Source organism: Sapajus apella, unplaced genomic scaffold, assembly GCF_009761245.1.
Source record: "Sapajus apella isolate SASKATOON/1434 unplaced genomic scaffold, GSC_monkey_1.0 scaffold106, whole genome shotgun sequence".
Lineage (NCBI taxonomy): Eukaryota > Metazoa > Chordata > Mammalia > Primates > Cebidae > Sapajus > Sapajus apella.
The window spans coordinates 3,294,412-3,307,066 of record NW_022437046.1 but is presented as its reverse complement, the minus strand read 5'-3'; positions in this window follow the sequence as shown (position 1 = coordinate 3,307,066).

Sequence of the window (12,655 nt, the reverse complement as noted above, 5' to 3'; positions counted from 1 at the left end):
CTAGCTTTTGCATTTTTTTTGTAGAGATGGGGGTTTACCCATGTTGACCAGGCCGATTTCAAACTCCTGGGCTCAAGTGATCTGCCTGCCTTGGCCTCCCAAAGTGCTGGGATTACAGGTGTGAGCCACTGCATCTGGCCTAAACAAGTTCTTTATGTATCCTGGATACTATTCCTTTATCAGATAGTTAAGTTGTAAATATCTTCTCTTATTCTGTATTTTCACTCTTTATGCTGACTTTAATGAAGACAGATTCTTGATTTAATGGAGTTGTTATTCCTCATCCTTTAGATTAGTGTCTTTTTCCTGCTTGTTAAAAAAATATCTTCTCTACACAAGATCATAAAGATATTGTTTATTATTTTCTTTCTTTTCTTTTCTTTTCCTTCTATTTTTCTTTTTTTCCTTTTTTGAGACAGGGTCTTGCTCTGTTGCCTGGGCTGGAGTGCAGTGGCATGATGCAGCTTCGACCTTGTAGGCTCGAGTGATCCTCCTACCTCAGTCTCTGTAGTAGCTGGGACTACAGCTGTGAGCCACCATGCTCAACTAATTTTTGTATTTTTTGTAGAGATGGTGTTTCACCATGTTGCCCAAGCTGGTCTTAAAATCTTGGGCTCAAGCAATCTGCCTGACTTGACCTTTCAAAGTGCTGGGATTACAGCTGTGAGCCTGTGCACCCAGCCATGCTTATTATTTTCTAAAAGCTTTCTGGTTTAACGTTTGCATTTAGGTCTTTAATACACTTGGAATTAATTGATGTATATGATGTCCATATTGTGCGGTAGGAATTCAATTTCAGTATTTATCTGGTGGATACTAACTAGTCTGCCACTATTTATTGAAAAGATCTGTTGTTTTCCCACTGATCTGCAACATCATCTCTGTCATATATTATTGGTTTATTAAGACAATAGTCTGCAACTGAGCTGCATATTCTGTTTGAGAGGTCTATATGCCTATTTTTGTATCAATACAATATTGTCATTATTCCTCTAGCTTTATAATGAATCTTGATATCTGTAAAGCCAAGTCCTTCTACCTTATTTTTTCTCAAAAGCATCTTGGATTTCCTTGACTCTTTGAATTTTTTTAATTTTAACTTTAACTTTTTGAGATGGAATTTCACTCTGTCTACCAGGCTGGAGTGCAGTGGCACAATCTCAGCTCACTGCAGCCTCTGCCTCCCGGGTTCAAACGATTCTCCTGCCTCAGCCTCCTGAGTAACTGGGGTTACTGGTGCCTGCCACCACACTTGGCTAATTTTTGTATTTTTTGTAGAGACAGGATTTCGCCATATTGGTCAGGCTGGTCTCAAACTCCTGACCTCAGGTGATCCACCTGCCTCTGCCTCCCAAAGTACTGGGATTACAGGCCTGAGCCACCACACCCAGCATACTCTTTGAATTTTTATTATTTTAGAATAAAATTACCAAGTTTCATCTAACATCTGGTAGGATGTTAATTTGAATTGTATTGAATCTATAAATCTGTTTAGAGAAAATTTATCACATGACTGAATCTTCTATTTCATGAATATAATTTACTTTTTCATTTAGGTTTTTCATATATCTCCATAGTGACTTCAACATCTTTATTTAGATTTATTCCTAGAAACATTATATTGAATGCCATTTTAAGAGGCATGTTTCTTAATGTTTGTCCTCCATCTAGAAATTGATTAATATTTTGTGTTACAAGTTTTGGAACTAGAGATCTTTTCCAATTCTTGTTAATTCAGTAGATTCTTTTGGACTTTGAACTTGAAAATCAATGACCATCACTATGACTATGGTTTTTTTTAAGTGGTCACAGAGAAAGGATAATGGATCTAGTCATCTTGAATATTATAACATGTTAAATTCTAACATATTACATCACCCAATAGGGATGCAACTAATGAAAGTCATGCTCTCATAATTTCTGCAATCAATTAAGTCCCTCCTTCTCCTGTGAGGCGAAGAAAGGTAGAGAGCTGCTGAAGCTTCTATTTTATGAGTTGAGGTAGATGACTGGGAGAAGAGAAAAAGTCTCCCACACAACTATAAGACTGTAATATAATATAATTTATAATATTAAAAATACCATTTTGTTATTTCTTTGGGTATCAGTTTTCTATTTTGTTAAATAGAAATAATAATACTTGTATAATCACAGGAGAATGCTGGGAGAGTCAAATGATGATAAAGTATGATTAAGGTGATATTATAATTACTGATTTATATGAATTATTTTGTGAGAATCCCTTTATAAAACATATTCACATACATGTACACTGTATGTATCAATTATCTTTGTAGATAATTTTAATATAAAAGATTGCTTAAAGAGAGGACTTTCTATTTAAAATTATACTGCAGGCCTTAGCCATGCAACAAGGTAAAAAAAAAATAAGATTTAAGGAATTGAAAAGACACAAAATACATTGTTTCCAGATAGTCTAATATTTCATATAGAAAATCCAACACACTCTATGGATAACCTATCACAGACAATAGGAGAGTTTACCATAGTTGCTGAATACAAGAGCAATATACAAAAATCAATAGCTCTCCTATGTACAGAAAACAACCACTTAAAAAATATAATTTTTAGAGAGACTTCACTCACAAGATCACAAATTGATTTACATATTGACCATATTCTGAATGATCAAATTGTACAATTGGCTAAATTTAACAAAATTGTGTTTAACTACTTATAAAGTTTAAGGCAATTCATATTAGATACCATGTCAGAGACTAGTAGTCCCCCATTATCTGTTTTCTTCTTAAGTATTCTATGGAAGAGATTGATAAACTATGACTCATGGGCCAATTCAGGTCTGCCATCTGTTTTTGTAAATAAAGTTTTATTGGAACACAGCAAACCCCATTGATTTACATATTTTCATTGGCTAGAATGAGATTGTAAGTCTTCCCTAGCAGAAAAAAAGACTGGATAAGGAAGAAACAGATTTCATGATTGACTTAGACAATCATTATCCAGACAGGAACTACTGCCCAGATCACAGAGTTCTGTTAGAAGGAATCAGTATTATGTAGCAACTAACACTATCTGCTGGTTGGCTTCTTTGGCTATCAATCATCCAAACACATTCTTCTTTTCCTGGGTACACTTTACATAAAAATAAACCAGCCTGAAGTGAAAGATCTCTGAGTGATGTGCAATCCTCTTTACTAGGTCTTAATATGGGTCCTGTGGTCCAGGAACCTAAGGCTAACAACAATTATCTGCTCTCAACAGACCCAGTGTACTGTGGTAGAGAAGGAACAGGATAATCGCAGTAAAATTTCCCATTTGAGAAAGGGAAGAATGGAAAATATGTAACAGTCATTGGTTCAAAGGAGATATTAAATCCTGCTGGGCTAAATTCTCTGGTTAGCCAATCTGGCAGCCCTTGAATGTGTCCTCTGGAAGAATCTTCTATGTCCACTGTCATCTAACTGCATATAAGGCTGGCATAGACCAGGGAATGGCAAATTTTTTCTGTAAAGAGCCAGATAGTAAATATTTTAGGCTTTGAGAGTCATACAGTCTCTATCACAACTACTCAATTCTCATTTTAGTATGAAAACAGCTATAGACAATATGTAAACAAATGAATGTAGCTATGTTACAATAAAACTTTATTATGGATACTAAAATATTAATTTCACATAATTTTCACATCATATTTTCCCCTTTTTGTAAACATCTAAAAATGTAGAAATAATTCTTAGCTCATGGGTTGCACAAAATGAGCTTGGCCAACAGACCATAGTTTGCTGGCCCCTGGGTTAGTCCAATCATGATCCATTGCCTGGAGCTGAAGACACTGCTACACCAAGCGAAATTGATATTCCATTAATCAAGAAGAAGGGAGAAAAGAAGACATATCGGTAAGTTTCCTATTCAATATCAAAACTGTTTAAAGCCATAATCTGTGAAGCAATGTGGTACTGGTGCAGAGATAGCTATATAGATTAAATAAAGAACCTGGAAAGAGACCAACAGGTGTTGGAACTAGCTGTATAATAAAGGTAGTATTTCAGGCCGGGTGCAGTGGCTCACACCTGTAATCCCAACATTTTGGGAGGCCGAGGCAAGCGTATCACCTGAGGTCAGGAATTCGAGATGAGCCTGGCCAACATGGTGAAACCCCATTTCTGCTAAAACAAGCAAAAAAATTAGTAAGGCGTGGTGGCGTACATCTGTAATCTGGGCAACACAGGAGGCCGAGGCAGGAAAATTGCTTGCAGAGGTTGCAGTGAGCCAAGATTGTGCCACTGTACTCCAGCCTGGGTGACAGAGTGAGACCCTGTCTCAAAAAAAAAAAAAGGTAGCATTTCAAATTAAAAAATTGATTATTCAATAAATGGTGCTAGAAAAATAGACTAGTCTTATGAAATATATATATAATAAGACTCCTATATCTTACTATACTCAAAAAAATTGCAGATGATTATAAATCCAAATCTGAGCAGCAAAACTTTAGAAAGGTTTTTTTTATTAAAAAAAAAAAAAAGAAAAGAAAAGAAAGAAAATTTTATTGTTTAACTATTGGTCTATAACAACCCCAAAACTTAGGCTAAAACAACCATTTTATTTGCTCTCAATTCTGTAGTCAGAAATTTGAGCTGGGTCCTGCTTATAGTATTTTCACCATGCTGGGAGGATCAGCTTGACCAGGGAGGTCTACAATAGCGTCACTCACACGTCTAGCAGCTGGTGCTGGCCATTCACTAGGCCATCATATCCAGCAGGCAAGCCTGAAGGTGGCTGTGATGCAAGATGCAAGTTTCAGTGCACAAGCACTTTTCAAATCTCTGCTTACATCAATTTACATCAATGTTGGTTTGGCCAGAGCAGGTCACAGATTTTATTTAGCCAAGTCCAGAGTCAATGTGGTAGGGAACTACATAAGAACGTGCATATAGGATGCTGTGATTCATTGGAGTCACTATTATAATATTCTATCACAAAAATATTAAAAATGTCTTTATGACATTAGGAGTATTTAAAAAAAAAAACAACACACAGGGCACAAACCAAAAGGAAAAGATTGCTAAATCTGATTATATTAAACTGAAATCTTCCATATGATACAAGCACTAAGCGAAAAGACAAGTCATAAATTGGGAAAAGATGCACACGTAACCCAAAACTTAAAGTATTAAAAAAAAAAAAAAAAAGCCAAGCGCAGTGGGTCATGCCTGGAATCCCAGCACTTTGGGAGGCCGAGGTGGGTGGATCATGAGGTAAGGAGTTTGAAACCAGCCTGACCAACATGGTAAAATCCCCATCTCTACTTAAAGGAGGTTGGAGGTTGCAGTGAGCCGAGATCCCACCACTGCACTCCAGCCTGGGCAACAGAGCAAGACTTGTCTAATAAATAAAATAAAATAAAAATAATAAATAAATAACTTGGGAAAAGATATTTGTCACCAACAAAGCAATAAAGATTATATCCAGAATATATAAAGAATTTCTTCAAATCAATAAGAAAAAGATAAATGACAATTGTGAGATAGATAAGAGATTTTTTAAAAGGCAATTCACAGAAGAGGGAACGCCAAAGACCAATAAATATATGAAAAAATGTTCAACATAATTAAAAATCAGGAAAATACAAATTAAAACAAAGTGACATACAAGTCTGCAACCATCCAAATTAGCAAATAATAAAAACACAAAGTGTTGCTGAGAATGTGGGGAAATGGGAACTCTGATTTGTCATTGGAAGTGTATATTGATACAACTATTTAGAAAGGCAATTTATCAATATTAGCAAAGTGAAGACAAAGTGCCTATCCTGTGACCCGATCATCCCACATGCACATATTTACCCAATTGAGTGGTTCTCAGTTGCCTGAAAGAAATTTTTTAAAACATGCTGATAGCCAGGTGTAGTGACACTTGTGTGTAATCCCAGCTACTTGGGAGACTGAGGCAAGAAGATTTTGTTTGAACCTAGGAGTTGGAGGCTACAGTGAGCTATGATCCCACCATTCCACTCTAGTCTGGGCAACAGAGCAAGATCCTGTCTCAAAAAAAAAAAACAAAAAACAAAAACAAAAATTCCGGATTCTATTTCAGACCAATTAAACCAGAATCTCTTGGGAGTGTGAATCAGGTGTTTAAATTTTAATCTCTAATATGCTGCCAAGATTAAGGACCATTATCCTAAGGCAACTCTTGCATATATGCCCAAGGTGCACAAGGAAGTTCAATGTAACATTGTTTATTATTAGGGAAAAGCTGAAAATAATGTAAGTGTCTATCGATAAAGGACTGGATAAGTTGAGGTTAATTTTTTTCTGCTACTCATATAGGATAATTTTAATTGTCCTCTTAAATTCACTGATTCTTCTACCTGCTCAAATCTGCTGTTGAACCCCTCTAATAAGTTTTACCCTCAGTTATTATACTTTTCAGCTCTAAAATTTCCATTTGCTTCCTTTTTACAACTCTTTTCTTTTATTGCTCTTCTTATTTTGTTCATACATTGTTTTCCTGGCTTCCGTTCATTCTTTGTCCATGGTTTCCTTTAGTTCTTTGAGCATATTTAAGACAGTTGATTTTAAGTCTTTGTCTACTAAGTCCAATGTCTGGGCTTCTTCAGGAACAGTTTCTATCAAATTATTTCATTTATTTAAATGGGCCACTCTTTGATTTATCTTTGCATGCCTTGTAATTTTTTGTTGCTGAGTGTTTGCAGCCAGGTGCAGTGGCTCATGCCTGTAATCCCAGCACTTTGGGAGGCCGAGGAAGGTAGATTACTTGAGGCCAGGAATTCAAGAGCAGCCTGGCTGACACAGTGTAACCTCATCTCTACAAAAAATACAAAAATTAGCTGGGTGTGGGGGTGCACACCTGTAATCCCAGCTGCTCAGGAGGCTGAGGCACAAAATTGCTTCAACCTGGGAGATGGAAGTTGCAGTGAGCTGAAATGGCACCACTGCACTCTAGCTGCAGAGACAGAGCAGCGGTGGAGGTTGCAGTGAGCTGAGTTTGCACCACTGCACTTCAGCCTGGGTGACAGAGTAAGTCTCAAAACAAACAAACAAACAAACAAAAACAAAGAAAGAAAAAGAAAAAATAAAAGAACATAGGGTAAAAGGCACTCTCATAGTTGGTAGCAAATATAAGTACAGCTCTCAGGGAGAGCAGTTTGACAGTATCTGTCAAAACTTAAAATGCACATACCCGAGTCAGCATTAACTCTATTTCTAGGGATTTTTCCTGTAAATACTCTCAGATGTTCCAAAAAATATAGATACAAGAATATCCAAGGTACCATTGTTATAATGGTAAAATATTGGAAACAGTAAAAATGTCCATCTCCAGGGAAGTGGTTAAACAAATTGTGTATGTTCTGAGGTTAAGAACCAAGGTTGCACCTTAGAGAAAGTGAAAAGACAAGCAACAAACTGAAAGATCCCGCAAATATCGAGGATGTATAAACAACTCCTACCAGTTGATAAAGAAATAGTACAATAGTGGAAGGTACAGTAGATATGATCAAACATTTTACAGAAGAAACACATAAAGCTAACAAACATATGAAAATACAATAAACCTCACTGAAAATTGGATAAATACAAAATGAAATTGCAGTGATATGCCATTTTTTTACCTTTTCAATTGGCAAAAAGTAAGATGTCTGATGAAACCAAGCATTAAAGAAAATATGGATCAAAGGATGCTCTTACACATTGCTGAGGCAGTATAAATTGGAACAATTTAAACTTTGTTAAATTGTGTGGTATTATTTCATGAAATTGAATATTTGCATCCTCTCTGATCTAGCAATTCCACTCCTAGATACAACCAAAGAAAGCTTAGCATATGTGTACCTGGAAACACTAAAAGAATGTTCAGAACAGCACTAATCATATTGCAAAAACTAAAAACAACCTAAATTTTCTTACTATGTTCACACAGTGGAATATTATACAGGAAGAAAATTAAGTCACAAGCAACAAAACTTTAGTAGCAAAGCAAATCCCAAAAGGGAATACAGATTATTAAAATCTTTTTGTACAGCTAACAATGATTTAAAAAACACCCCATCCCCAAAAGGAATGATAAAAACACAATTCAAGAGGGTAGGTGTCCTTGAAGGAAAGGCAAAGTGATGGAATAGGGATGGAGAACAAACAAAAAAAGATGTGTTATTTGTTCTTGGCTTAGGTGGTGGGTTCATAGGTGTTCATTTATTAGTACAGATAAATGAAAATAAATGAGTAAGATGGGTGTGCAATGGCTCAATGATGAAAATGTATCATAAACAAAGGATTATATTTAATCCAATACTTTGTACTTAGAGAAAACAACATTCCTCAAGGAATGCTTGTAGAAGCTTTGTTTGTAATAACAAAAACCTGAAAATAACCCGAATGTCTTTCAGGTGGTGAATGGATAAACTCCAGCATATCCATTCTGTGAACTACTACTCAGAAATAAAAAGGAAAAAACTTGTGATACACACAACAGCCTAGATGGACATCAAGGGCATTATGCTTATTGAAGAAAGCCAATTTCAAAAGACTATTCATTGTATGGCTCCATTTAATAACATCCTCAAAGTGACAAAACTATAGCTATGGAGAACAAATTAGTAGTTGTCAGGAACATGACAGGGTGAAGGTGTGCCTATAGAGGGGCAGCACTAAGAATTTCCTTTGTGGTGAAAAAACAGTTCTGTATCTTGATCGTGGTGGAGGTTACACAAATCTATACATGAGATTAAATTGTATAGAACTATATATAAACCACCCCACAAAAACGGTATATAATAAAGCTATAGTATTCTAAGTATGTTGTTTCAGATACATGAATAGAAAAGAAAGACCAGTTATGGATCCAAAATTGAGTATCTGATAAAATGACATTTTAAATTAGTGGCCAAAGATGGATCATTTAATAAATATTCTCTGTCAAACAGATCTAAGATATATGTAAGTAAAAAAGCAAACTAATTAAAGCTAGGAGACACCATGGGAAATTTTTTCTTAAATAATCAAGGAGAAATTCAAAAAACAAAATATTTATATAGATGACTTCATAAAAATTAAAAATAACACACAGTAAATAATACAATAAATAAAGTCAAAATATAAATAACAAACTGGAAATAATGTTTGCTATACATAAGACAGACAAAAGTTGATTTTGTTAACATATAAAGAGGACTTATGAATCAATGAGACAAATTACCAATTTAAAAATGGTAAAAGACATGAACAGAAAGTTGATAACAATAAAAAACTAAAGGCATGGCTGCAAAATATATAATGTGCAATGTCACCTACAGTTTTAAAAATATAAATTAAAATTTAAAAAATTTAAAAATTTTTAGTAAATTGTATTGGCCAAGGTTTGAGGGGAAATAATAAGCTAATTGACATTTCAGAAGGGTAGATAATTACAGGTAATTATCGTTTCATTCACATGTTTATTAATTCAACAACTCATAACACTTAAGCATCAACCATGTGCCAGGCATTATTGGTGCTGAGTATGCAGCAGTGAATAACATAAAGACCTCTACCCTTATGAAACTTATATTTATTCAGTAGGCAATAAGGAGATGTGGTAGGAATAAGCTTTGAACGAAGAGAGGATAAGATGGGAGAAACAAGGATAAACTTTACCTATATCACATCTCCATATACAGAATCTCCTCCCTCTCAATTTTTTGGCAATATCCTGCCCATCTACTTGAAGATTCATCTCAAATGAATCCTACCTCCACTCTGACTACTTCCCACCTACCCCGCATTGTTAAAAAAAAAAAAAAAATTCTTTAAGGCTGGGCACAGTGGCTCGTGCCTGTAATTCCAGCACTTTGGAGGCTAAAGTGGGAGAATCCCTTGAGCTGAGGAGTCCAAGGCTGCAGTGAGCTAGGATAGCACCATTGCACTCCAGCTGGGCAACAGAGCAAGACCCTATCTATTAAAAAAATTTTAATGATAAAACATTATATCATGTAGTGTTTTTTTTTTTTTTATGTTTCTTTCAATATATTCAATTGTGCCTTGGACATAACAGATGTTTGGGAAGCAAATGAATGAATTTCTGTCAAAGACAACATGTGGCATATGTAAGCAGTAGAGCTGTTATGAGAGAAAGGAGATAGTTTGCAGGGGAGGGGGTAGGAGAACAGATGACCAGGTTGCTACTCTAAGATGTAAAATATTTGCATATGAACTGTGCAACAAATGTGAATTATCAATACTGTGTCAGCAAATATGAAATTACTTTAAATGGGCCATAATGTAGCCAAAAGAAACAATGAAACACAATAAAGGCAGCCCAATGTGCACATCCATTTTTGTTTGACTATTTAAAAACTAGGTATTAACAGGTAAGGTCAAGAGCACAAGAAAATATATCTAATTAATAACTAAATAAAAGTACTACAGGATCAAAGAGCTACCCTTTAGGCTTTTCACAACCCTACATTTAATTAACTGAAACTCTTTTGAAGTAGAACCAATTTAGTCTTTTTGAAAGAAAATATTCTCCCCCAATGCTATCATTATAAATCCAGAACATATCCTTATCTTAGCAAGTCATAAAAGCCACCTTTTTTTGTGTATACTTATAATTCAAGCATTTAGTAAAGAGAGATTGCAGAACATTCAGGAATAAAAAAAAAACTGAAAAAAGAGACGTAATAAAAAGCTAGCATCACAATGCTCAAATTACATGGTGCTGGGAAATGTGTAATAAATGCACTTTTTAAAGGTTACACATCACCAAACTGCCTTTCACCAACATCAGCCCAGGAAACTAACACAAAAGGACAGACAGAATAAAAAAAATAATGACATAATTCAAGTCAGTCATTCTTTAGGAAACAGTTCCTGAGGGTCAAATGAGTCATCAAGTTTAAGCAGTAAAATTTTCTAATTTTTATTTAGGGGGCAAGTACTTTGCTCTACCCCTACTTCAAGTCAGTATTACAACAAATAAAAAGTAACAAAAACATATTTTAAAAATATGAAAATATTTTTTAAAATTTAAAAAGCAAAAAAAAAAAAAAAAAAGAGGGAGTGGTTTTGCATCTGTGATGGGTAGAAACCAGAATCAGTTCTAAAATTCTGCTTGTGGCTGGCAGCCAGATCCCAAGGCAGAATGTGGCTGTTCCAGAGCAGAACTGGACAGAATGGACTCCTTAGAAGGGCATCCTGTGTAAGGACCAGTCACTACTGGCATGTTCCAAATTAGGCCAGTTCCAACTTGGGCAATAGCCCTTTTCTAAGTTAGTTTCAACTTGCCAATTGTCGGTACCTATTCCCAGGGTTACCATAGGAGACTGTGTACCCCAATACCTCTTGGTTGCTCCATGAGCTGCGGAGTCTGCTAGCTTCTACACTTCAGACTGGACCTATCAAGGCCACCTGCTGAAGTGGTTGTGTTCTTCTGCTCAAGACTCCCCAACAATAGCGAGTGTGGCCAGTGAACATATGGGCTTGTCACCAGTCCATGCCCAGCTGATGGACTGGATGGATCCAGCACTCATACAGTGGCACAGAATCTGTAGTGGGTGGGAGTGGGGAACACAAAACTTTTGTATCTACACAAAACTTTTCTGCCCCACTGGTCTTTGGGTTCTCCATCCTTACTCATGTACTCTGCATTGTGATCTATTTCTTAGCATCAAGCCTGTCTTCTCTACAGCTAGCATGAAATGCTCAGCATAGAGACATCCACGTAGCCCCTGGCTCTCATTGTTCCCCGACCTGAATCTACTCAGCCACTTCATGTTTCTAAGCCCGTCCCAAATCTTCCTTCTGCTTTCCTCCTGCCCTCAGTCCAGCAGTCAAAACATCGTTTTTCCCCTATGACCTCTCCAGTTGTCATAGTAACCAAAAGACAGGTAGAAAACTAAAGAACTATATAGCAAGGCTAGATGCAAACTTGGATTATCCCCAGGTAACTGGCTGAGACCACATTTCTTTTCATCTTGAAAACATGTAATAAACAAGCAACAATCTTTGTGGTTAGTTTTAACGGTTTAAATTTAACATGCTTAGTTTAAAAAGGAAAAGAAAAACCGGCTCAACTTGTTTTAAAGAGGCTTCTTGGCAGCCTTTAAGGTTGCCTACTTTAATTACCTCAAGTTTTTAAAGACTTTATTGAAAAAAACTTCAAAAGTGACTTACAAAATAATTTAATCAAATTCTAATCACTTCAGACAAATAATTATCCTTCCTTTCTTCCTTCCTTCCTTTCCTTCCTTCCTCTCTCTCTCTCTCTCTCTCTTTCTTCTTTTGAAATAAGGTCTCACTTTGTTGCCCAGGCTGGAATGCAGTGGCATGATCACAGCTCACTGTAGCCTCAGCCTCCTGAGTTCAACCAGTCCTCCCCCTCAGTCTCCCGAGTAGCTGAGACCACAAGTGCATGCCACCATGCCCATCAAATTTTTTAATGTTTTCTAGAGACAAGGTCTCCCTATGTTGCCCAGGCTGGTCTCAAACTTCTGGGCTCAAGTGATCCGCCTGCCTTGACATCTCAACATGCTGGGATTGCAGGTATGAGCCACCACACTCAGTCCCTATTTCTTCATAAGAAGACTGCTCTACATAAAAGCAGGTTGTCCATAGAGATCCATCCTTGCTTACTTTGTCATGATTAAGATCAAACAGAAACAATTTCTCCAACTGTT